The sequence below is a fragment of the Marmota flaviventris genome, chromosome 12 (genome assembly GCF_047511675.1).
Source record: "Marmota flaviventris isolate mMarFla1 chromosome 12, mMarFla1.hap1, whole genome shotgun sequence".
NCBI classification, from domain to species: Eukaryota; Metazoa; Chordata; class Mammalia; order Rodentia; family Sciuridae; genus Marmota; species Marmota flaviventris.
The window spans coordinates 9,346,728-9,372,267 of NC_092509.1; positions in this window are offsets into that span (position 1 = coordinate 9,346,728).

Genomic DNA, 25,540 nt, shown 5'->3' on the forward strand with positions numbered 1-25,540 from the left:
CTGGCTTATTTCATTTAGTATGATAGTCTCCAGTTCCATCCATTTACTAGAAAATGCCATAAAGCCATTCTTCTTTATGGTTGACTAATATTCCATTGTGTATATATACCACAGATTCTTTATCCCTTCATCTGTTGAAGGGCATCTAGGTTAGTTCCATAGCTTAGGTATTGTGAATTGAGCTGCTATAAACATTGATGTGGCTGTGCCACTGTGGAATGATGAGTTTACAACCTTTGGATATATGCCCAGGAGTGGGATAACTGGGTCAAATGGTGGTTTCGTTCCAAGTGTTCTGAGGAATCTCCATACTGCTTTCCAGAGTGGTTGCTCCAATTTGAAGTCCCACCTGTAACATAAGAGTGTACATTTTCCCCACATCTTCACCAACTTACAACCAGTTTGATGATATTGACAATGTGCCTTGAACTGGGGAATAGAACAATCAAATGCTTAGTGTTCCATGCTTTCATGAGAGAGAAGAGAAAAAATGAGAAAAAAGAGGGTTAGAGTGAGTTTGTGAATATTGTGTCATAAAAGAGTTAAGAGCACAGGCTCAGAATTGGAATACTTGTGGTATCAGGTCTCACTAGCTGCATAAATTCAGAAAAGCCATTCAACTCTTTTGTTCCTTATTATTCTCATCTGCTAATAGGGGGTCATTAATCCATTTACTTCTTTAAAAAAGCAGTAATTGATTTCTTTTTATGCACTGGGCTTTGTCTTAGAAACACATATCAAGTCCCCGCTTTTATGGAATTGTTCAGGGAGGAGGCAGGATAATGAGGAAAAAAAATATGCCATCTGATGGAAGGAAAGGAGTGCAAGCGTGTGCGCAGAAAAGTGGAGTGTGGTGGAGGTTGTGTGTGGATGTCATATTTCACAAGAGGTTAAGGAAGACCCTTCTCCCCCTGTGAAGGTTGCTTTTGTACCTAGAGTGGAGGGAGTGAGAACACAAACCACTTAGATATATGGGAAAGAATATTTCAGGGAGACCATATATACTTCCTCTCTGCAACTTGGTTTTTTCATTTGTTTTCACTGTGAACCCCTTTTCAAAGCAATATACAGAGATGGAGCTCCTTCTTTCTAATAAGTGGTTTTCATTGTATAAATGATGAGGGACACCTTGTTGCTGAGTGTTTGCCTGTTTTCAAAGTTTGGCTAGTATATGTAATAATTTTTGTTGGTATAACTGATTGCAATGGATAGTCCATGTTACACATAAATTTGTATGAGTGTCTACTTCTTTAACATTAATGTATAGAAGTTGGATTGGCCAGTCAGTGGATTTGTGCATTTGGGGTTTTAATGGATGTTTCTAGATTGCCCTCTGAGCATGTGGTCTTCTGGTTGACAAGCTTTCGGTTTTCTTATCTTCTAAATGCCAAATTGCATTTTTGATGTTTTAGGAATACCTAGCCTCAATTTTTACTTGAATTACAACCTTTTCATTTTAATTTTTTATTAATTCTTTTGCTTAGATTTTTCTATTTTATTTTCTTTATTTTTCTATTTAAATTTTTTTCATTTTCTTTCTTATTCCCTGCTGAGATTTCATATTCAATTAATTTTAAAGGACTGAGGAATGTCTATTGAATATCATTAACAGGAAATTAATTTCTGGAATGGGTAAAATTGTTACTGTAATTACAGTTAGATATAAAGTAGGATGTTTTTTGCAGGAACACCGCAGTTCCAAATTTAGTACAGATATGGTTGTAGCCTTTCTGACATGCTTTTGCTTCAAAGATTTAGTATTTGTTAAGAAGCACAGTTTAAATCACTGAAAAATAGGAAATATGTGATGAAATTGTACTAGGTTTTGACTCCCTTTTTTATAACTCCTTAAGACTCAGGCTTAAAATGAAATGGCTAAACTAAATGTAGAAATATTTATCTCTAAAAATTTGTGAGGAATTTCTGGTATAGCAGACCTCCTCTTCCCTGAGTTCTTTGTGTGTAAACAGGATTTCAAACACCATGACAAGTCTGTCATTGCCTGCACCTGCACAACGTACAGATACAGGAAGCATAAAATTCTTGTTTTCACGTTAATTTCTTTGCTTTCCTTCATTCATGCCTCTGTAATGTAGTGACTTTGTTAGAGGACTAATCAAAGACCAGGCTTCCTGTTTTCAATACCTATTATTATCCTTACTATCTGAAAAGTAGCAAATAGCAACTTATGATTTTACTTGTTTCATAACTTCTTTTATACTTTTATTATTTAATAAATCTTCCTTGTTTTTATTATAACTCCAGCAGTTATTGATCAACCATTCTACCAATAACAGCTTGATCTGTAATGGCTGAAGTTATTGACATTTATTGATGGTTCTAAATTTGATGGTTCTGTTTTTCACAAGTTATAAATGTGTTATTGCCTAGTTAATGTGGATCAGGAATCCATGTGCTGCTTGGTTGGATTCTTGTCACGCAGAGTCTGAAAGGCTGAAATCAAGGTGTCAGCTGAGGCTGGGAACATCTCACTCTTAAATGGTTTGTGTGATTGTGGCAGCCTTAAGACCTGGCCAGCTCTTTGCCTCTCCAAAAGAACCTCATGTAGGGCTGTTCACAATACAGCATCTTGTTTCTCCAGGGCTCTGGAGGCAGACTGAAAAAGATGGAGGTACAGTGGTTTTTTTAGCCTAATCCTGGAAATAGTATCCTGACTTTTTTTTCCATTTGATTTACATATACTTTTATTTTGATATGAACTTAGACTTAGAAAAGTTATAAGGAAAATGCAAGGCATCCCTTTTTCCAATTTCATGTAATAAGATTTTCTACTGCCATAGTACATTTTCAAAACTAAGAAAACAATATTAGCACACTATTATTAACTAACCTCCAGACCTTATCCAGTTTCATCAGATTTTCTACTAATATCTTCTTCCTGTTCTGGGATGACTATCCAGGTTATCACAGTGCATTACTTATCATCTTTCTCTGTCTTTGCTAGTCAGTGACAGTTTCCTGGTCTGGATGACCTTGGGAATTTTGTGGAGTACTTATCAGTATGTCTCAATTTGGGTTGTCTGATGTTTTCTTCATGATTACTTTGAGATTATGGTTTCAGAGGAAGAATACCACAGAGTTTGACTTACCTTTGTGTCATAGTTTAATAAGTGTGTATGACATCACATGACAGGTCACTGGAGATGTCAACCTTAATGATTTTTTCAGAGGCATTTTAAAAAGATATTCCTCTTTTGCTTTTCAAGCCTAAGAGTTTTAGACTATTTCACTGAGTCTTCTATAGGATTTGGTACAAAAGGTATAAGAAGAATATTGCTAAGATAATGTTTAATATCTGGCATGTTAAATAGGATATTAGTAAAAGCATTTCTTAAATTTCTAGATCCTAAATTAATTCATTAATAACAGAGTTTGGATAGCTCATGTCATATAATATTCCTATAATTAAAAGAAATGTTCCCAGTATGCCTTTAAGGCTTGACTGGAATCAGAAGGAAGGTATTATGTGGGGAAAGTCAACAGAAGTTATCCTTTTCTACCTCCGGAAAGTGACAGGAAGAAAAAGCAAAGGAGATAAGAGAGCGAAGCAATTAGATCTATATCTACCAATTTCCTCTTCTTGAATTTAGTCCAGAATTGTGTGTGTGTGTGTGTGTGTATGTGTTTGTGTTTGTGTGTGTGTATACTTTCATGCATGGGTATGTGGATGTTAGATGAGCTGAGATGAATGAGGAAGGTAGGGGATTTTATTTAAGACTCAAACCAGAGGCCAATGTGAAGGCAGAGTTATAAACGAATCAACTGAGTTGTGTAGTTCCATCAATCAGAAAGAGTCTTGGAGGTTGATTTTCCACCCATTGCCCTCAGTTTCTGTGTAGCATGGATGCTGTGTTAAATCCCAGCATGTCAGTCATGATGGCAGGTAACAAAATCCTGCAGCAGAAAATAGGGTGAGCTGTCAGGACAGAGGGCTGAATGGAATATATTGCAGGTTACAGAAGGGCTGCTCCCCAGGGGGATGTAGGTCTGAGTGGGTTAGCCCAAGAGCCCTCTCAGGCCATGGCCAGGCTGGAAAAGTTATCTCTCACCTGCCAACTTAAACCAAAAATTATGATGAAGGTGGTCACCATAGGCCCAAGGGCCTGCCAACCATCAAGGGCCTGAATATTAGTACAAGGGCATGAAAATCCTTGCCCCACACTTGAGAAAGATAACCCAGCTGTATATATAATGAGCCCATATATATACAAGTGTGTGTGTATGTGTGTGTGTGTGTGTGTGTGTGTGTGTGTGTAATTTAAGAAGAGAATCAGAGGTGAGAGGAGACTATGAGGCACTGAATATTTCATGTAGGAAATGTAAATTTGGCCTAAGCTTTAACTATGTTAAACAGTTTTAAACACAGTATACATTCTATAGTATCTCTGTACATCTGAGCTAAAGTTCTAGCTGAGAGTCTAAAGCACTGTCAACACCAACCTCAGCTATTTAGGCCACAAAAATTCCCTTTGGTTTGAAAAGTGATTTGGCCTCTTCTCAACTCAGACTCCACTTTCCATTTACTGTTTCGGTTCTTCCCACTTCTCAAAGATTCTGAACTATTTTTCCCAATTCCATTTGTCCCCTGAAACACAATGTTTTAGATGTTCTATCTGGCCTGTTTGTTTGGGTTGGGATGAAGAAAAAAAAAGGGTAGGATAGCTTTATGACCAAGATACATTTCTTTAGAAAATATAATGCCTTTCTTTCTAGAACTGAGAGTATGATTTTATAGGGAGGTAGGAAAGTGTGGTAGGCCAAATAATAGTCCCTCAAAGATGTCCATTTCCTGGAAGTTGTGGATATGTCACTTGGGACGTTGCAGTTGTGATTAAAGATATTGAGACAGGGAAGTTGTCCTGGTTTATTTGGATATCCCCATATGGACAGTCCCATAGGTTCATATAAGAAGGGGAGAAAAAGATCAGAATTAGAGAAAGAAGTAATCAGAATTAGAGGAATGGAGCAGAAGTCAAGAGGAATCCTACACTATTTGCTTTGAGGAGGAGGAAGAGGCCACAAGCTAAGGAATGCAGGCAGCTTCTAGAAGTGGGGAGAGACGGGGACATGAATACTGCTTTAGAGCTTGCAAAGGAACTGGCCTAGCTGACACCTAGATGTTTGCCCAGTGAAACTCATTTTGGAGTTCAGATCTCTAGAAGTGTAAGATAATAATTTTGTATTGTTTTAAGATCCTGTGTTTATGAGTGTGTTACATTTTTGGCAGGAAACTAATACAGAAAATTGGTCGGATTTGTTCTCCTTTCCAAGGAGATGAGCATCCAAAAAGAAAGGGACTGCTAGATTTCCACTATTTAGTTTCTTTCAGAGACAGCTGTAATGCAAGTAGGAAGAAACTAAACTCTCCATTTATGACTTTGGATTTTGGGAGTCAAGATGGGAATGCTTTCTAGGTCTTTATGGTACCTATACATATTAGATGTGGGAAGGAAGATTCCTAAATATTCTCAAAGATTATTTCAAGAACCAAGAGTTCTGTTTCCTTTCCAATTTCCTGTGTACTGATTCTATTTGAAAAGCTTGATAATCATGATGGAGTTATTTGGACAAATATAAAGGTATCCCTACTATAATGAGTCAATAAATAGCTGCCTATACTCTGTAAATTTCTTTATTATCTTTATTTAATTTACCATGGTTTTATTTACCTTGTTTAGAACAAGGTAAATCAAATCCAGAAATAAATGTTGAAATTAAATATTAGGTATTTGTCTTTTAATATAAGTGATATATAATATTTGCCAATAAAATTATTCAACGTGGGCAAAGAAGAGGATTTGAAAAGGATTTGGTGGTGGAAATCTCTCTGTGAGAAAGTCACCTTGTGTCTTTAATCCTTCTTAGCCTCATTTTGTCTTCTACAAAGAGTAGAATACAATGACCTCTAGGATTCTTTAGAGCTCTGAAAATTGGTGATTTATGCAATAGTCACTGCTAAATCTGTTAAAAGAAAATGTTTTCAAGAAAGGTAAGAAAAATTGGAAAGTAAAAATGCTTCTGTTCTAATGAAGTCAGCTGGCACTGTTAAGACATTGATAGAAGCTTGGAAAAGCCACTTAATGATTCAAAATATCCTCTCCACCCTTGCATAGTTCAATTTCAATTATTTGCATATTCATGCAATGACAGTTCCTCCCAACCATCCATAAGGCTCAGTGCCAAGGTAGTCAACAGTCTGGATGACTGTTTCTGTCTTTTAAAAATTGATCCAACAAATTTATTCTGAGTCATTCTCACCATCTGCTATATAATTGTGGGTCGAGGAAAGTACAATAGACATTTCATAGTTTTAGTATGGAAATTCATTTCAGAGGTGTGATTGTGGCCATATTGGTAAAAAGCCATGGAAACAAATGCCACAGCTATCAAAGAGGTAAGGTACTTAGAATCAAAATGATGCCATTTCTAGAATAGTAGTCACTCATTTGCCTTTTCTCTCACTTCTCCATATTTGATAACAGAATTCTTTAAAATGACAATAATGTAACATTTTACATAGTCCTTTTACAGTTTTATAAATACTATCACATATATTATTTGATCCAATAAAATTGCTTTAAAATAAATTAAACAATAACAAATATAACTCTGCAGCCTACCATTTTCTTCCAGACCGAGGAACATAAGTGGTTTTAGTGAACATCAAAGGAAGTGATATTGCAGCAATCACTGGCCATAAAAATCAAGTATTAGTGGATACCTAGGGGATTGCATGGATTAACAAGAAAAATATGGCCAGAAATCTGGAGTTTAATGTCTGATTAAAATATTTCACAGCTTCTGCAAAATTGATAACCATACTGATTGGGTTCTCTGATCAGGGTTGTTACTTAGGAAAGAAAAATGAAGACTTAGAGCGATCATTAAGGTAAAGAACAATTCATAATTAGTGCAATTTATTGAAGTTTTTCTTGAATTTGGTATACAGGAGGAAAATGACATGTGAAGATTGTTTCTGAGACTGAAGTTAAGGGGGTTTATAAAAGCATCAGCCACCACATCACACAATAACAAGTGATTGGTTATCAGTTCAGAACTGGTTGGTTAAAGTGGAATGTCACGTGGCCATTATTGGATCTAGGTATGCACAAGTTCACCAGCAGCTGGATTTTAAATTCTGAGTCTAACCATTTTTTTTAGAAGTTCTCAAACTTTTCCACCTTCCAGGCTTACAGTTATCGAGTGGTTAAGTCTGCATTGCATAGACTCAAGCGTAGAGATAATTCCCTTTATCATTCCATCAATGATCATGATAAAAAAATGTACATTTAATACATTTTTCTTGTATTCATTAATTTAAAATTGGGTATTTTAAATTTCCCTATTGTGTTTTTTTCTACTGTTTTTTTTTTCCCTTCCATATAAGATGGCCAGGAAGTGATTGATCAATAGCATGCAGGGTTTTAATTTTCTATAATATGCTTGACCATATTTCTAAGGGAGTAATCATTTTTAAGATCTGTTTTCAGCTTGGACTCCAAGAGAAAGACCCCTTTCCTAAAAAAAAAAAAAAATGTTCTTTAAAACCTGCTGGATAACACAGGCCAGAAATAAATCCAGGCAACAGATCAGAACATTATGCCTTCCTGAGAGACTGTGTGGACCAAGCACACATCCGTGTGCTATCTCAATCTGTACACTGAAAATGTACTAAGTAAACTAAAGCTTAATAACATTTATCCTGAAATGGGAGTGCACATTCTTCTGTAGAACCTTTTGGATTTGAAGCAAGAGTAATATTGGATATATGATAGGATTTCAGATGGAGCAGCATGGACCTGTCTTGACCATCTTAGCTAGGGATTCCTGCTAGTCCCTACATAAGGAGAAAATACAGGGAGAGAGTGGTACCATGGCTTGTACTAGTCAACTTTTTTGTCACTGTGACATATACCTAAGGAAAAAAGAAAAAAAAAACTTAAACAAGGAAAGATTTATTTTAGTTTATGGTTTCAGAGTTTTCAGTCCATGGCCAGCTGGCTTCACTGCTTCAAGTCTGAGGCAAGGCAGAATATCATGGCAGAAAGGTAAGGAAGAAGGGTGCACAACTCATGGCCTCCAAGAAGGAGAACGAGAGAAGGAAGGGGCTGGGGTCAAGATATAGTCCCCATGGCCATACCCCTGAGGACCTATTTCTTTATTTAAGCCCCATCTCCTACAGCTCCCAATAATGCCTCCAAATTATTAATCCATTGATGAAGTCAGAGCCCTCACGTTCCAGTCACTTCCCCAAAGACCCACCTCTGAACATTGCTGAATTTGGGACCAAACCTTTACTTCAATATAATAGTCTTTGAGGAACATCCCAGACTCAAACCATAACAGAGCTCACAGTGTATGTACATTTTGTTGTGTGCAAAACATAAAGGCAATGTATTTTTGTGTGTTTATTGTTGTACAAGTATATATAATGATCAGCATATAGTTATCATTTCAGAATACAGGCTTAATTATTTTTCAGAAGTCTTCTTCACACATAAACAAGACCAGAACATCTTTCCACACACGTTTTGAGATTTAAGAGACATATATACTTGGATTTGCAGGTTGACAAGAATACCAAAATCAAAATTCTGGCTCTAATTTTTGGCAAAAACAGTTGAGAAGTTCTCCTTTTAGGAATCTGTTCCAGTAAAATTTATTTCTCTTTAACTGTGCTTCAGTTTTCGGTTCATTACCTTAAATCTCATATCCCTTGAAATTATCATCTTTACTATTTAGACTTTCTCTTCACTTGACCCCTGTCTTGCCCAGCCTCTATACTCTTTGTAATGTACCACCAATTTCTCAGCCAGCCATTGCTATATTCTTAGTTTCTGTTTTAAAATTCCATTTTTTATTTCTTTTTCTCCTGATGATATATCTTCCCGGACAATTGGGCACTCACATGTAGTATGTGGTTAGTTTTCAGAGATTGTGGATGGGCATTTGATTTGGAGATGGTGGTAAGCTGGCCTGCACATGCAGGTTTAGTGCAGACTAGGAAAGAGCATCCCAGGCAAGAGAAGCCTGGGCTATAAATGAAAGTACCAAATTTCAAGTTCACAGAAGGAGTCTGTGTAATGGAGATAGACAAGGGTACTCTATCATATAAAATATGTAACTCTTAGTTGTTTCCTGTTACTGACTCTTTGCTTCGGAAACTTCTTTCATGAGCTTGAAATTTGACTATGTTGTTTAATCTACATTATTTTCACTTAAAAATAAAATGTATCCATTTATTACTGTGGATACAAAAAATAAATATGAAGAATAAAAATTTTAAAACGAAAGGCATGAAGAACTAGGAAATAGATTGCTGTGCAAAAGTCTGGAGAAAACCTAAAAAGTCTCCTGAGATAGCATTGATGTGAACATGAGTCAAGGATACAGAGGATGTGAACACGAGAGATTTAGAGGGCAGCAACTGGAGGAGTGTGGAGACTGATGGAGAGGAAGTCGTGAAGATGACACTGAGGCTGATCAGGACCACACAAAACAGAGGCAAGTCTTAGAGGGAAAGATGATGAGTTTGTGAATATGTTGAATTTGAGATGTCTGGAGGCCTTCTAAGCAAAGATGTCTAGCAGGCGTGGTACTCACAAGAGTCTTGAGCCACTGACATAATATACGAACAGCTGCAAAACTAATACATGATTTACTGGTGGGCTTTCTATATTTCAAACTCTACATCGAGTGCTTTCTATTCTGTTCTTCTGCCTCTCTCCATAATCTTATGCCTGTTTGTAATGTTTGAGGCTATACTTTATTTGATTCTTCATTTATTACTCTTAGTGAGATATCAAAGTTTCTAGTCTGCAGTAGCAACAGTTTTGGTTTTCCAATGCTACTTTAATTTTCTCTCTCATTCTTTGCCAGTCATTTTGGTGGAATTTTGGGAGAGAGGAGAAATAGATGTGTATCAGTTTGCCACCTTCAATGTGAAGTCAGAAACTCTGAGTTGAGACATTATTCTGTTGGCTAAAGTTTAATTACATTTTGAAATGCATTAAACTTTTTCACGTAAAGTATTATCACTTCATTGTACCAAATTATTCTCTAACATAACCTGAAAGAGATAAAGAATGGCTTTAATGAAATGTTGATTTCTTGGCTACAGAGAAAAAAGTCACTCTAAACAAAGTTTAAGGTGAGGTTTTTTTCCTCCTTTTTGTCCTTCTCTTGCCATCAAAAATCTGACTATAAACAGTTCTTTAAGAATTAAAAGGATATAAAAATAGTAAACGTTATTGAGAATTGAGAAAATATGGAAAACTACAAGGAAGAAAAATTTTTAAAAAGCTTCCATAATCCTACCACCCAGATAAAATTACTATAAATATTTGGATGCATTATATTTTTTCAACATATAAAGTGCATATATATATATATATATATATATATATATATATATATATATTTGTGTGTATACATATAAACACGTAAATATGAATGTATATTTATATGATTAAAAATACATGATATTGGGGCTGGGGTTGTGGCTCAGTGGTAGACCGCTTGCCTTGCACATGTGAGGCACTGGGTTCCATCCTCAGCACCATATATAAATAAAAAAAGGTATTGTTTCCATCTACAACTAAAAAATATTTTTAAAAACAATATATATGTTATTAATACTTCTTTTTCCATTTAGTAACATGAGCATCTCTCTCATTAATTATTTTAAGAATGTTCTTGTAGTTAGTAACATGTATTTTATGATATTGATGTTTCATAATTTAATTAAACTACCATTGTGGCAAATAGGTTGTTTTAAATTTATTATATTCATAAATAATGCTGCAACAAACATGCTTATAAGTAATTTTATGCATATTTCAGTAAATAGATATACCAAGCATTCTCCGAAGGGTGAGAGGGCAAACTGGCTGTTGCATGTAAATTCTATTGATCACCAGAGTATTTCAGTTTCTCTGTTTGATCTAAGTCCCACCTGAAACTACCTATTCTATATTTACAATAAAGAATATTGTTCTTTGGCTGTGCTATTAGGCATAGCTACATGGAATTGGTAACTAAACTCTAAAGACAGCTTCCTGATGGACCACTCCTCAGTCATATTCTTTTGTAGTCCCCCATCCACCTTGAATTTGGATATTCTGTGCAACCAATAGAAAGTAGCAGAGGAGATGCTGCATAAGTTCCATTATTAGGGTACAAGAAACTGTACAGCTTATTTTTCTATTCTTAGAACATACACTCTGTGGAAGTCAGTAATAATGTAAAAAATACAACTATATTGAAACTGTCATATTGTAGACATCCAATAGACATAGGGAACATGAGAAGGTGCTTTTGATATTGCTCTGTTTACTTCTATACTTAGAACCACATATGCAGTAGACTTTTAAAATTTTTGGTCTTTGCTTCCAGTGGAAGGAACACGTCAACAGACTGTCAGTAGCCATGTGAAGAGATGCAATCAGCAGAGAGATGAATGGGCAGCCTCCAACAGTGTCAGATAGTGCAAGTGAAGTATCAGACTAGCAAGTGAAGAAGTCTTCTTAGAAATCTAGCCCAAGTGAGTCTACAGATGACTCCAACCTTGGCAATTATTTTATTAAAACTGTAATGGGCTGGAGTTGTAGCTCCGTGGTGGAGCACTTGCCTTTCAGGTGTGAGACTGTGTTCAATCCTCAGCACCACATAAAAATAAATAAACAATGATATTGTGTCCAAGTATAACTAAAAAATATTTAAAAAAAACCTGTAGCAAAGCATGACAGACTCTAAAACAGGACGATTTGGCAAGGTACAATACACCCTCAGAGTTAGGAGATGATAAAATTTTGTTTTCATCCACTAAGTTTTATGACTGTCTATTATGCATCAATAGATAATAGAATAATATCTACATATTTGATAGGAAAGTTTAAAGCAGTTTCATATATCCACATGTTTCAGACCAGCTCTCTTCTGTTTATACTATTCATAGGTCAGATTAAAACAACATTTGAATTCATGCAAAAGATTACTGAGAGCAGTGCATAGAGATAAGAGGAAATAGTGCCATTCACTCTTCAAGGAGACTTTGGAAACTGTGCTCAACTTGTTTCAAGAGGAGGATGCTACTCAGATTGCTGGATTTTCTTCTAGATGTAGAAAAAGTGCGATTTTGACTTTTGGTGAAAGAAATACATAAAATTGTGATAAAAGGCAATAGAGTATAGAGATTTTGTTTAGTTCCAGCTTGAAATAAAAAGACAAAATTTTTTAGAGAATTCTGAGTCAGAATATTTATCAGGTTCTTCAGCGCAACTGGCATTCATTTAGTAATATTTATTTAAATAACTGAGTAAAGCTATACTTTGGGTATTAGCTGCTAGTATTTATGGTTAAGTTCTTCATCAATTAATATGAAAACTAGCTGTTTTGTTTTTCTACAGTGTCACTGAGAAGCATCTTTTTTTTTTCTTTGTAACTTTAATCTTAATTGTCAATTAATCTGAAACTACAAACTGGATACCATCTCTGCTTCTAGCACCTTGGGAACATTCTGTAGTGAGAAAATGTGATTATTGTCCATGAAAAGATTAACTCAAGTAAGACAGAATACCAAATACGACTTTTAATGAGAGTGAAATTATTCAAGTCCTAAGCAATGGCCAGAGTTGGCCAGGCCTTCAATAGCATAATGGACAATTTAAGAGATTCTGGAGGACAAGAATGAGGAAAATCAGATATCTAATAAAGGAAGTATGTTTTCTAGGAGCAGTGTGTGCCACAGAGTTCAAGGAAGGCATGAACCAAGAAGGAACATTTAGATTCAACAAGAGGAAGTTACCAGAGTTCTTAGAAAGACTCAGTAGGGGTGTTGGGGCTGGAAAGAGAATACTGCTGTCTAAAACCACATCAAAATACATTTCATAGAATAGGTTATGAAACACATAATGATTTTTTTCTTTTCTTTTTTGACCACAAAAGGGAACATGTTGGGTTTTGCTTTAATAATTGCTGTTTCTGGCATAGTCATTTATTGGCCTGTTTCTGTTTATAGACTTTTTCCCTGAAGCTGCTCTACCCCACAGCTGAAAATAACTGTTCCTTCTTGGAATTATCATGATAGAAATACACTTTCCAATAACATATTTTTTTTTGCAGTCTTTAAAAAAATACTAGGTTTGAAGATGCAGACTAATGGAGTATGCAAATCAAAGTTAGTCATAGTAAGTTAAAAATAGATTTTGCAATTCTAATAATTTGTTAGTGCCAGATGCTGAGCACAATCTCTCATAAGTAGTAAAGAAGACGGGATGATACAAAAACACTTTAAAAAGTGGCATTATGACTGAAACACCTGCTGGTAGAATTCAAGTTACTTAATGAATAGTTGTTGTTTTTTATAGTTTTTACATGATAGTAGAGTATATTTTGAAATATTATACAAAGACTAAATAAATATAGCTAGTTCTAGTTAGGATCCCATTATTATGGTTGTACATGATGTGAATTTACATTGGTCATGTATTTATATATGAGAAAAGGAAAGTTGTGTCCCATTCATTCTACTCTCTTTCCTATTCTCATCCTCCTCCCTTCCCTTCATTTCTTTTTATCTAATCCTATGAACTTCTAATCTTCCTTTCCCTTGTTGTGGGTTAGCATTCATATAGCAGATAGAATATTTTGTCTTTTTTCGGGGGCAGGGGGCAGGGACTGGCTTATTTCAGTGAATACGATAGTCTCCAGTTCCATCCATTTACTGGCAAATGCCATAATTTCATTCTTTTTAATGGCTGAGTAATATTCCATTGTGTATATGTACCACATTTTCTTTATCTGTTCAAGTGTTGAAGGGCACCTAGGTTGGTTCCATAGCTTGGCTATTGTGAATTGAGCTGCTATAAACATTAATGTGGCTTCATCATTGTAGTATGCTCATTTTAAGTTCTTTGGGTGTATGCTGAGGAGTGGGTTCCATTCCAAGTTTTCTGAGGAATTTCTATATTGCTTTCCAGAGTGGTTGCATTAATCTTCAGTCCCACCAGCAATGTATAAGTGAATTTCTTTCCCACATCCTTGCCACCATTTATTGTTTCTTGTATTCTTGATAACTGCCAGTGAATATTTCTTTTATATTCTTGTTTTTAGTTTCTTGTCTTGATTTCACAGGTTATGATACATGGATATGACTTTTAGCTATAGATCTACCCCATTTCCAGCTTATACTTATAATATATACTTAGACACATAAGTATTATTCTACCTTCTCCATGACTGAATCCTTTAGATTATTCATTCCATCCATTTCTGCTCATTGACTTTTGGTATAGAGTTTACTGACTATAGTATAGAAGATATCATCTGCAGGGTTTGCTCTTACAAATTGCTAATGTAGGCTGAGCATGGATCTGATATGTCATGTAAGTGACTCTACGTATTGTAGGTCCTGGCTGAGAAATAGGTAGTGTCAGGGTTCCTGCTTCCCATCCCTTGAACTTCTGACATGACCAACAAGGACAAACATTTTTCTGTGATACAACATGCAACTTCAGAATCTTTTTCAAAACATTTCATGGAGCTGTTACCAATCAAAATAAACCAGTAGGGCTGGGGATATAGCTCATTTGGTAGAGTGGCTTGCCTCGCATACACAAGGCCCTGGGTTCAATCCCCAGCACCACTGCCCCCTGCCCCCCAAAAATCAATAAATAGAGTTAATCTTAGTGGCATTCATGACTTCAAAGGAAGTGAGAAATGAGAAATTTTTCTTATAAACAAAGTCATTTCAGGTAATTTTTAGGTTTCCCCTTTTGTTCCTCCAATAGTAGAAATTTGACCTAACTTATATAAGTGATTATTTTGCTTTTCTTGTGTCCATGTGTAAGAGCTGGTCAATCAAATATAATTGTTTAGATATAGCCCTCTAAGATCAACATGAAGATTAAGTGAGGACTAAAAAAATCAATTTAATTAACACTATTACTGAGTAGTTAGTAATTGTTTTTAATTCCACATTTTTTTCAAATGAATAAATAGAAATTAAAAGCCATCATTCTGAAAGTTTTAAAACAGTTTTCCTTTATACTTGGGTTGTTAAATGTGTCATTTTAAGATGAGCTAATATCTGCAGATGGAAGATAACACAAGTATACCTTTGCATATCTATCAAGGGTCTCTTAAAGTTATTATCATAACACAGAAATTCAGAGATCCTAAAGGATAACGTTTAGAAAATTTAGCAAAATGATTTTGCTTTTAGTCTTTGCTCATATGTCATCTATTAAGTAAGAACTCTTGATAGTCTTCTTAAAACTTCCATACTCCTTCGGCACACTAGATTTCCCCTTGCACTCCATTGCCAACCTTAGAATGCACGATCTCTTATATTTTCCTGTTTTTCTTCTAATGTACTGTACATTTCTCTTATTATCTGTATCCACTGATGAATCCTAGGTACCTAGAATGATACCTGGTTCATAGTAGGTGCTCAATAAATATTTTTTGGAACAATTAAATTCATCTGTAATTTAAAAATAAATAGTTACATAATTTTAAGAAGAAAGTGAAGCAGTAACACCCAGCTATTTGTAAATTGCATATTTATAACTGCAGGGTTGCCTGCATATACAAGGACACAAATTCACTTATTCATTATACAAACGTTTATTGGGTTCCTCCTGGGGGATCTGTAAAGCATAATTCTTGGTCTCCAGGATTTTGCAAATTAGTGAAAGAAGCTGTACTACAGTTTGATAAATACTATGATAGAAATACAGTAAAGATGATTAAACATATCTAGATATCTTGAGATAGAGCTTTCAACATGTGTTTTGTGATAGCTTTGTTTTAATTTTTAATTCTTGTTTGCTTTGAGAAATGTTAGATGAAGATTATGTGTATATGCATGCATATATGTCTGTGTATATATATGTACATATATATATATACACATATATGTATAATTTGTTTTCATAGGTAATAGGAAAGTTTATACGAGAGTTTTTAAAAGACAGTTTATAGAATGAGCTGTCTATTTTGATAAGCACTTTGAAATTATATTTTAATAGGAAATTATTTAATGTAATTTCTTCAATTAATTTCAAGTCATTTCTTTTTAATTTTTTTTATTTGTTGATGGACTTTTATTTTTTATTTATTAATTTACATGCAGTGCTGAGAATTGAACCCAGTGTCTCACACATACTGGGAAAGTGCTCTACCACTACAGCTCTGGCTCAATTGATTCTTGTTCATGCAAATATGTGGTATTTGAAAATGCATAAATTGAACTATAATATTTGTCATAATTGAAGCTAAAATTAATTTAATTGTTGTGTATATGTAATTAATATTAAATTTATTATTTATAATGTAGCTTCTGACCTAAAAATTTTATCTAATGTAATATGATATTCAGGTCTCTGAGTATCCTTAGAAAGTATTTGAGGTTCTCTTTTACAGATGAGAAAATTATGGTCCAGAGAAGAGAATTAACTTGAGAAAAGTGTTATAGTAAATATCAAGGAAACAAAACAGAATATTGATTCACAGTCTGTGCTTTCTGGTGTACCTTCCTATAATTGATTTAATTTGCTATCCCATCTACCATCTCCAGCTCTAAAGGCATTCCTATGTAAAGTGCTTTGTTTTCATGGGATATCTACATATAGAGAACAGTATTAGTTGAACATGCCATTGAGTATATAATCACATTGGATAACTTTTTGGATAAAACATTTTCTAATGAGATTCAGTTTTTACATTGGGTTCAGCAAATTATAAGTCAACAAATTATAAATATGTTCCTGGTTGAATTTTCTTCCCCCTACCTTAAGAATAGTTGAAATATATGAAAGTACTGATTTCATCCCAAATCATTTGAGATTTTTTTTTTCTCAGGAAAAGCAAATAAACGTTTGAGTGACGGGTTAGATTGTGCAGACCTTTGAAATGTTCCTTGTACACAGATGATAAAACGGACACAATAAAATACTCACTGGATTCACAAACAATTAGGATATGAAGACTGAGGATGAGGAAGGTGAAAACTGGATACCTTTCACTGAAGTACAGTTAACATCATAGCACTCTGCCCAGTCTGAAGATGACTCATTCACTCTGGGCATTATGATAGTGATGAGTAAGATCTCTATTCTCTTTTGTAAAAGGCATTTGATCATACCCCAAAACACTATAAGGGAAGAGACATATTCCTATTCCTTGGTGTTTAGAATTGCTAAAATGTACCAGAAACCCAACCTGACCTTGGAGGTAGCTTGAAATGAGCCTGCTTCTGCTTTTACTTCCCACATGTTAAGTGTCACTGGCTATATGGAAATGTGGTGCAATTACTCGTTTGTTGCCACCGGCTTATTTTTAACACTTTAAGCTGGGACGGATGGATCTCTGCCTTTATATTCTACTCCTCTGTTTGTTTCTTTGCCTTATTGTGGAGTCTGACTATTGTTTGCCTGCACATGATTAGCCTGGTGCTTTTTTCTTCTGGAAGAAATAAAGGTCAAACATCCCCCTGGACCAGTGAAGTATTTTTGAATCAATAAAACAGGATTCAAATAGCTTAGAAAAAGGTTCAGTGTTTCATCTGCCAAAAGACTGTGTATACCAGCTTGCTCATTTTGGTTTCCAACACCATTGGCTCACAGAACACAGTTTGTCTTTTGAGACTTTTCTCATAAAATAAGAGATGGGCTCATACAATAATTGATATTGTGAAGACACAAAGCTTTAATAATATTGGCAATCTATTGGCTAATTTAAAAAAAGGAGTCCTATGATTTATCTGTAATATTTTACTTTAGGTCTAGAAATGTGAGTATTATAGGTAATTACTCGGTCAACATTTGTGAAATAATAGTTGGATGGTCATTCTTAAATAGTTATAATCTGTTTGTGATTTTAAACACCAAGCTTCATTTAAGATAAATGATATATGACATTTTAGTTTTTTTTTAAAACAATAGGCTGGGATAGTGCCAGAATTTCTTTGATAAGTTCCTTAGCAATTTTAAATTGGCATTTATTGTAAAAATAAGAGTGACAATTATTTGATTCTATCCATTTGAAAAAAATCTGTTGTTTTGTGCTGCAATAAGAAAATGCTTTTAATTAGTTTAAAAGTAGCAAAGTTTTTTTTTCCTTAGATTTCTGGAGGCTAAGAAGTTCAAGATTCAGGCAACAGTAGATTTCTTTTACAGATATCAACTTCTCAATGTTCTCACAAGGTAAAAGGGGAAAATGGATTCCTTTGGACCTATTTTATATGGCCCCAATTTCATTCATAAAAGCTCTGCCCTCTTATTATCCTAAATTTTCCATCTCCTAACAGGATCACCTTGGTGGTAGGATTTCAGCAGTCAGTCAGACTACAGGGTTATGTTTTGCTAAAAGTTCCTCCAGTGAGAATTTTCAATGAAATTGGTGTTAGTAATCATGAAGATCTTTACCTTAGTCTATGATATACTGGTATTGTAAATTTTGTCCTAGGAAACAACAAAACTGTGAATTTTACTTGAGAAGTATACAGACTAAAACATCTGGAGAATCAATCACTTACTTCACATTAAAAATTAATTAGTAGGTCAAATTATGTTATGTGCATGCAAAAATATGGCATAATAAATCACACTAACATATATTAAAATGCAGCAATAAAAATAAGTACATAAAATTGATTAGTTAAGAGTGGGAAGGTGGCAAATTATAAAATAGATTCTATAAAATTATTAAATAGGGAAAATCCCAATTAAAATTCCATATTTTTAGGTTACTAAAGACTAGTACACGTTTTTGGTAACTGGGAATTCCGACATAGAAATATGGATAAAATAGCATAAGTAAAACATTAAAAACTTACAATTGCCACTTAATTTGATATTGTATACCCACAATGCATGTAATTAGTTAAGATAGGTCATCTTGGGATGTTGCTACTAATTGTGAACTTGGATAATTTATGGATTCTCAGTTTGTAGTATATTTATAACGATAATTTACAAATCAGTTTAACATGGTATTTATGTTTCTTATGAAAGGTTGGAAACACGTTTTGTCTTTATTGATATATTTAATTCATTTTTTATTGTAATGTACACATCCTATAAATTTACCACTGTGATCATTTTTAAATGTACAGTGGCATATCATGTACATTCTTGTCCAGCTGTTACCACCATCCATGTTTTCCCAAACTGAAACTTTTTATACATTAAACAATAACTCATTTCCTCTGCAACATTGGTATACTAGCAACCTTGGTTTTACTGTCTGATTCCATTGATTTGATTACTCTTGGTACATTATATAATGAAAACCATAAAGTATTTGTCCTTTTGTTACTCACTGATTTCAGTCAGTGTAATGTTCTCAAGATTCATTCGTGTTAAAGCATGTATCAAAATTTCCTTCTTTTATAAAGCTGAGTAAGATTTCATTGCATGTCCATGTCACATTTTGTTTGTATATTCATCAGTAGATTCATCAGTTATTTTCATCTTTTGTCTATTGTGTATAAAGCTTTTATATACACAAATGTTATAGTTTGGCTCTGAATTGTCCCCCCAAAGCTCATGTATTGAAGGCTTGGTTCCCAGTGCAGCAATGTTCAGAGTTGAGGCTTTTAGGAAAATATTGAATCATGAGGGTTTAATCTCATCAACAAATGAATCCATTGATGAATTCATAATTTGATGATACTGTTGGAAGGTGGTGGAAACTGTAGGGGGGCCCAGTTGGAGAAAGCAAGTCCCTGGAAACATGCTTTTGTAAGGTATATGTTGTCCCTAGCCACTTCCTTTCTCCCTCTTCCTTCTGGCTGCCATGAGGCGAGCAGCTTTCTTCTGCTACGTACGTCAACCATGTTGTTCTTCCTCATTCCATGCCCAGAGCAATAGAACCAGCTGATCATGTACTGAAACCTCTGAAACTGAACCAACATAAATATTTTCTCTTTTGTTTTTCTTTGATATTGGTCATAGTGATGAAAAGCTAGCTGAGCAGGACAATGGATGTATAATTTTCCCTTTGAAACTCTACTTTCCCTTAATTTGGATATGTGTCCAGAAGAGGAATTGCTACCCCACATGTTAATTCTATGTTTAATTTTTTGAGGAACACCATACTGCTTTCTAGATTGACAATCATTTTACATTCCTTCAATGGTACACAAATTTTATAATTTTTCTACATCTTGCCCAAACTTGCTATTTCCTATATATATATATTAAATTATGGCCCTCCTAATGTGAATAGAGTGATATCTCACCATGGTTTTGATTTGCATTTCCCTAATGGTTTGTGATGTTGAACACCTTTCCATCTACTTATGGGCCATTTGTATATTTTCTTTGGAAAAATCCGTTGAAGTGATTATCTATCCTTTGTACAGGTTGCATACTTTTGTTATTGAATTGCTAGGAAGACTTTATATATTCAGAATATTAATTCCTCATCATATGTACAATTTGCAAATATTTTTTATCATTCTGTGGTTTCAGTTTTTACTTTGTTGAATGTGTCCTTTGATACATAAAAGTTTTTGTTTATTTTGTTGAAGTCCAATTTATCATTTTTCCTCTCTTCTCTGCTTTTGTTTTTATAACCAATAATCATTACCAAATCCAACATCATGGAGTTTTTCTACATGATTTTTTTCTTAGTATTTTATAGTTTTAGTTTTGTATTTTACTGATGGAAAGAGAGACCATGAGACTTGAAATGTACTCCAAATTGGTAAAATTTCTCATCAGGTGAACATAAGAACCATGACACCAGTGTGAGATTTTCTCATTTCTTTCTATGCTCATTCTTCTTTTCTTCCTCCTCTACTTCTTTTTCCTCCTCCTTTTCCTCTCCTTCTTTTTTATGTATTTCTCTACCCCCTCCTCTTTCTTCTACAATGATTTTCCTATGAGACCAAAGTTTCAGTTAAAATTTAGAACATGGAAAATATCAATACTAAGGACTGTAATCTCAGTCCTGCTATGTAACCTGTTTCTTTTCTACATATCAGGATATATTATAGCCTAACTTGAGAGTAGTAGCATCATTCAAGGTGAGAATGATTAGCATAATTGTGTGGGTTTTTTTCCAGCCATTGTCAGACATAGAAAGTAGAGAATTGTGTTTAAATCAGGTAGCTGTGTTGCAAATGAGTATGAAAAATCAACAGATATGTAAGGGAGTTGAGAGGATATGAAAGGGAGTATTATTAATATATTTGAAATTTCAGCAGAGCAGTGAGGAAAAAGAGGAAATTGACATATTAATTGATAGTGGGAAGATAGAAAGATTGAGCACGAGGCTGAAGAATTGCTGGAGATTAAAAACTAGAGAGAGGGAGAAAAAATGAAACGTGGTGTTTAGAAGAAGGGAGGCATAACTTTGAAATTGTTGTAACTTTGAAATCATTATAGCTGTTGATAAATAAATGATCTAGGGTCCACCCATTAGAGTAGTGACTGAAGTAAGGTAAAGATCAAGATAATTTAAGGAAAGAAGGTTGAGAAACTTACAGAACAGGGTATTGTAAAGCTCATCTCTGTGGATGTTCCAATCACCAAGCATTAGGACTGCATTAGTGCTGGGGAGAATGACAAGGAACCAGCAGATGATATCTTTGAAAAAATGAGGAAGAATGATCACAAAATTGGTTGATGACAGAATGATGAAGTATAGGGAGTGATGTGTCTGGTAACACAAGATTTAAGGGGGTGGGAATGACAATGAATCAAAGATGAGAGAGTCAAGCAGAGCACATGCTTTGCCTTCAACCCATCCCAGTGAAAAACAACCACTGGTTTAGAAAACTGGATGGGAAACAGAGTCCCAAGGAAAGCCAGGCTTCTGTTATATATAGTAAGACAGTGAATGGAATGCTAAACGATGTTGAGGACAGACTGCAGCTGATTGGAAACTGTAATTCCTAAAAGTACAGTGAAAAAGTTTTGAAAATGGGTATTTGTATATGGGGATAGTAGTGAGGAAAAGAGCTTATGTTGGAGTCATATAGGAATTAAGGTTCAGGACAGAAGGAATGACCTTGAGAGACCCCAAGTTTCCTGTGTTGAACAGGGATATGCATAATGAGATTAGTCCTGGTGGATTCAAAGGAGTTAGTGTCCATGAGTATTGGATGTTTGTGGGGAGCTGAAGTCTGAGATATTCCCGACGCCCTTTGATAAAGCTGAGGAAGTCTAGGATAATTGTGTCTTATTTTTGAAGTAATGACTGTACTGATGATGTAGACAGAAGCCTTGGAGTAGGAGATGTCATTGTCTCAGATGAGTCAGTCAGTTCTCTCTTGACTCCTACAGGGGAAAGGTTATTCACAGATGTCAACTGATCTTTGATGAGTCAACCATAGACAGTCTACAATGCTACTTGGATCTTGTTCACTTTTTGTTCTTTAAACACTGACAAAAATAAATGATAATACTGAGTTTATACAATAGTGACAATGTAGGTCTGTGTCTTTAGAGATCAATTTGAAAGCCAGAAAAACAGAAATAGAACAATAATTAAAAAAGAGAACAGTGTCCATGTCCCTATTTTCAGCTCCTTGATGTGACTAGAGGGAAAGTGTCTTCAAAGAAGTACAAAAGCTTAAAAAAAGAAACAGGAGCAACTTTCTCAGTGACTTAGTATGGAGATTTTATATTCAAATGCACTTTTTATATGTAGTTGAAAAACAATATAATAAATTCTATAACCAACTAAGGTAAAATAATTGTATAAGAGGATATTTTGTAAACAATGGGGTTTGAATTTTTGTTTGTGCATTTAGTCCTTTACATTTTCCTCTGAGAAAAAGGAAGTTTGTGTTTTTAGAGACTGAGATACTTTTCCTAACAATTTCAGTTGGTCTTGACCACAAAAAGAGCTCTTTATGAAAAGGATTTCTTATACTTCAAACTACATATGCTTCTTGTTATACAGGTTACTGAAGTTGCAGTATCCCCATCTTATTTTCTATCCCACAAGGAAGTAAAATTTGGATCTACAAACAGCTGCCAAACTGAATAAAGTTTTTATTTATTTCACACAATTTTCATCCTGTGAATATTTATATTTTATTTTATGACACTTTTACATTACAACAAATCTCAAAAGCACTACAAGAATTATTCTAGGAACTAAGTTATAACATTCAGTTTATTTGTTTAGTCTGTTTCCAAATGTTCCATTTTCTTCCCAGTGGAAAAGTCATCACTGTGTAACCTTTACTAATTTTTTTTTTAGCAGAGAATTGCATTACTTCATAGTTTGTCAGCACTATCTGTGGTTGTAGAATAGCTCATTTTTAATTACTTTTGTTTTGGTACTGGGAATTGAACCTTGGGGCACTGAACCACTGAGCCAAATACCCAGCCTTTTTTATTTTTCATTTGAAATAGGGTTTTGCTAAGTTGCATAAGCAGGTCTGGAACTTGTGATCCTCCTGCCTGTGCCTCCCAAGCAGCTGGGATTCCAGATGTGCACCACTGTGCCCAGTGTCATGGGTACATGGAAGACACAAGCTGGTGTGGTAGCAGTTGGGGCTGTTGTTTCCTCTCACCATTACTCATGGTTAGTTTTAAGAATTTCATTAGGTCTGGAAGGCTTAGGTCTGAGGTTTATAGGAATGGATGATACCTAAACATTTTCTAACTCATTTTAGGTTCTAAAATGAGGGATGGTGGTCTGAGTGAAACGGTGCTATGGGGAATGGCATTAGATCTCTTAAATCCTGGCTCTGCCACTTACTAGCTGTGTGACCTTGACCATGTTTTTTTTTTTAACTATTTTTTGCCCCTTGGTTTGTTTGTGTGAAAAATTTATAGATTGTAGCATTATTATGAAAGAGACTCTTTTTTGTGAAGTTCTAGTGCTATGATACACATTCACTTCCTGTTTATGATGAAGATTTGTATTGAAAGTATGACAATACACTGAATTTCTTTTCAAGTTGAGAATTTTCTGCTCTGCTTTTCTTGTGTTCTTAAGAGGAAAAAGTCACTTCTGTTTCTCTCCTGTTTAATCCTGAGCATAGATAGTTCTGTCCCTTAGAGTACATCTCATTTGTGGCTTGCCTGACATTTTGATAAAAACAGCTATTTTGATGCTCCTGAGCTTCTTTCCTGTGTGTATGGGTATCAGCTGGAGGGTTAGTCAATATGGATGCTCTAATGTGATGTCACAGCCTCTTTAGTTTAGAGCCCAGGCCGTCATTGGATGACACTATCACTTGTATGAACATTCCCATTTCCTTATTCTAGTAAAGACATGTGACAGCTAATTTCATGTTTTCTTTTTCATCCTAAAGGAATAAGTGTTTTCAGCTTGCAACAAATTGACCTTTATGATCTATCCAAAGTGAAAGTGGATGTTGTTAGTTTTGAGATTTGTTCTGTTTGAAGTTTCGTGGGAAAAAAGTCAGCAATATGGTGATTTTTTTTCCTAAGGCATGAAAGTACAGTAATTTTATTGTCTTTTTGTGAGAAATGAAGAGAACCATTGCCAGGAGACAAAAATGAATCTTAGGGTACTAGATGAAAAAAAAATCTCCCACTAGCTGCTAAAACACAACCTGCAAATAGAAAATATTCACAGTAGCATTCCCAATGGCTAAAGCTTTTCATTTGGTTGGATACATCAGTAAAACTTGTCTACAAACTAAAGCCAGATATTTCATGCCTGCACATATTTGAGGATAAAAGACACTGAAACCTCTTTCAACCTTGCTTGTATAAATCCACAAAAGGAAAACCTTCATATTATCACATCCTCTAACTTGCCTGTATTGATTGTTCAGCATCAGGAAAATTTAAAAATTCACCTCTTTACCTATATTTATTACTTTAGTGTTTGTATTTTTTCCTTTTCTTTGACTGCTTGCTTGTCAGCAACTGGTTTCAGGACTGACTGTGTGAATTCTGTCTGCAGCCTGTAGCCTCCGTTCTGCTACAACAGACCGTTTCTTATTAGTCTTCATTTCTCTTGGTTTATAGATTGACTAGTGTGGGAAATGCACCTCATCAGTCCTGTTTTGTTTTTTTTCCCCCTTTCTGTCTCATGAAGCTTATTAACTTCTGAGTAACACTTCAGGGCTTTCTGTGTATCTAACAAATTTAATCCTTTGAAAATATGTATTTCTTGGTAGGAGACCCTCAATGTTACACAAAATTACATATAAGAGGTTGTGAGGGGAAAGGGGGGGAACAAAGGAGAGAACTGAACAACAGCAGATGAGGTAGAGAGCGAAGATGGGAGGGGAGGGGAGGATGGATAGTAGGGGATAGGAAAAGTAGCAGAATACAACAGTCACTAATATGCCATTATGTAAAAATGTGAGTGTGTAACCGATGTGATTCTGCAATTTGTATTTGGGGTAACAATGGGAGTTCATAACCCAATTGAGTCAAATGTATGAAAGATGATATATCATGAGCTTTGTAATGTTTTGAACAACCAATAAAAAAATAAATAAATAAAAGAAAATATGTATTTCTTTTCAAAGAACTTTTGCCTTAGCGTATACATGTTAGCAAAAATAGAACTT